Source organism: Arachis ipaensis, chromosome B05 (genome assembly GCF_000816755.2).
Source record: "Arachis ipaensis cultivar K30076 chromosome B05, Araip1.1, whole genome shotgun sequence".
In the NCBI taxonomy this organism is placed as follows: domain Eukaryota; kingdom Viridiplantae; phylum Streptophyta; class Magnoliopsida; order Fabales; family Fabaceae; genus Arachis; species Arachis ipaensis.
Genome location: NC_029789.2, coordinates 149,719,037 through 149,721,840, shown reverse-complemented (window position 1 = coordinate 149,721,840; position 2,804 = coordinate 149,719,037).

The following is a 2,804-nucleotide window of genomic DNA, read 5'->3' as shown; positions in this document are numbered from 1 at the left end:
TTATTTAAAAATTATTTAATAATGGTTTACTATTTTAGATGTCGGTCGTCGTGTTTTATATAGTCCACCTTTTCACTTGGTCGTGGGCTCGTGGCTGATATTTTGATCAAAATTATTAATTTATTATGTCCCAAAATGGACACACACTAATGTGATAAGATGACGTCGACATACCATACTTTTTCAATAGCAAACAGGTCTGCGGTAGTTGAATAATTGATAACTGTACATAATAAAATGAATATTTAACAAATTTTATTGTATTTACTTAAATTTAATTTAAATTAAATAAATATCTATAGGGCCCAACAGAGTAATTAAACAAAAAAAAGTAATAGAAATAACCCCCAATATTAGGTTTATTTTTTAGCTTAAAAATTGCAACTAAAGCAGGTTAAGACCAAGGTTGCGAGAACCGAACCGGTCAATGAACCGGTGAAGTAACTGGTTCAATAATTCAGAGGTTCAACCGGAGTTCAACCGAGATTCAATCGGTTTAATTATATATACAAAACAAATTTAAATACCTCAGTCAGATTTCAATATAAACAATATTTTTCCTCAAATCCAGCCACCCATAGTCAACAAAACACCATCAATAACTCAAACCCAGCAACCAGAATCAACAAAGCAGACAAATCAGCAGAATCAACTCAGAATAAAAATCATTGCACAACTCAGAATAAAAAAATTTCAGCATTAATAATAAACAATGCAGTGAAGCACTGCCTATACCACCATCAACAGCTGAATAAGAAAAATAAAAATCATAGCATAACTTAGAATAAAAGAATTCCAGCATAAACAATGACCAATATAGTAAAGCACTGCCCATAACACCATCAACAACTGAATCACAAAAATCAAAATCATAGCATAACTCAGAATCAGAAAAATTCCAGCATAAATAACCAACAATGTAGTGAAGCATTGCCCAACTGAATCAGAAAAATCAGCAACCAGCAACTCATAAATCAAATTAACAAAATTAACAAAATAACCGATGCAAGGTGACAAAGCGGCTAATACTCCGTAGCCGGGCAGAGAGAGACGTCGCCGTGTGAGAGACAGAGAGAAAGGACGTTGAGCTCCGACCCTCAGACAGAGAGACGGACACTAACAAATCGAGCAGCGACGACGACAGAGCAGTCCTTCGCGGCGGCGATTCCAACAGCTCAGACTCGACGTCGAGGGGAGGTGACTATAATAGGTGCTGTTGACCTTGAAGAGAGCGACAGAGAGAGATCGCCGAAGAGACGACGACCGGCTGACGGCGATAAGAAGATTGGTTTTTATATATATATATATTATAAAAAAACCGGTAACCCTGAAAAAATCCGGCCGGTTCTGACGGTTCACCGGTTAACCGCCGGTTCGGCCGGTTCTTAGCCCGGTTTTTTGCTGAACGGTTTTAGAGTACAATCGAACCGACCAGATGACCGGTTTCCGATTAATCCGGTTGAACCGGCCGGTCCGGTTCGGTTTTCAGAACAATGGTTAAGACAACAACTGCGGCGGTAACGCTGCTATGCACGTGGATGGGAGAGACAGAGGCAGAGAAGGTGGCAGAAACAGACGGATGTGACGGCGCTGCGTCTGCACGGACTGTGGGGATGGAATGACAGCTGCATTCTGGAGTTTTGTCATTGTGAGGGATGGTCTTTTGATCTGTGTCGCACAGCTGTGTTGCTTCCGCCATTGTCCAAATCACCTTTTAAATTAGGGAGTGTTAGGTAAATAATGACCATCTTGAACAACATTAACAACTACTAATCAAATAAAAATACACTACATCCTAATTTAATGCTACTAATTAAATTTAAGATTAATTTACTCTTTTAACCCTATTAATTCACATTATTTAAAAATATTGATGATTATCTATACTTTTTCTTAAATTATATATGGTTATTCTGTAAATTAAGAATAAGCAATAATGTGAATAAAAATAAATTTAAAATGATGATTTAGTTTAATTATTTTAAAATTATAATCTAAAATTTGATATTAATTAATTAATTAATTAATTAATTAATTAATTAATTAATTAATTAATTAATTAATTAATTAATTAATTAATTAATTAATTAATTAATTAATTAATTAAGGATCAAAATTTTAAAATTAGTTTATTTTTATTTTTTTACCATATGCGTTGTTCATTCATGCTTTCTCGTATTATATATAATTTAAAGAGAAAGTATTAGGAACCAATATTAATCGTGTAGAATGTGTACAATGAATTAAAAAAATAAAATTAAAATTAAAAATTAGATCATTAATTAATTATTTAATTTCAAAATTTAAAATTTGAAAATTAATATTAGTATTTAAATCCATTCACACTATTATACGGTTATTTCTAATCTTACCGTAACCTCCAATATACGTCCAAAACTCACCGTCATCTTCTCCGGTTCTCACCTCGCGTCACTGAATTTCTCGCCGGCCATGCTGAGGCCGCCGCATCCTCCCACCGACACCGTCTTCACCTCCGCCGGTCAGCCCGATGCGCCTCGCCCTCCGACGTTCAGCCTAACGTTGCTGTCGCTATTTTCGTGCCTCTCTTCCGAACCGCCTTCGCTTCCTCCCATTCCTTCAAGCCTCTTATCACTGATGATACCACTATGCTCTTCTTGTTCTTCGGATCTAAGCATGGTTAGCTTCTTTCATGATTTGAGCTAGGGGTGTTCATGGATTGGATCGTATCTGTAGATCTGCGATAAATATCCGCATTCGATCCGAAAAATTGCAGATACGATCCGATCCGCAAATTGATTGGATCGGATCCGATCCGCACCCTA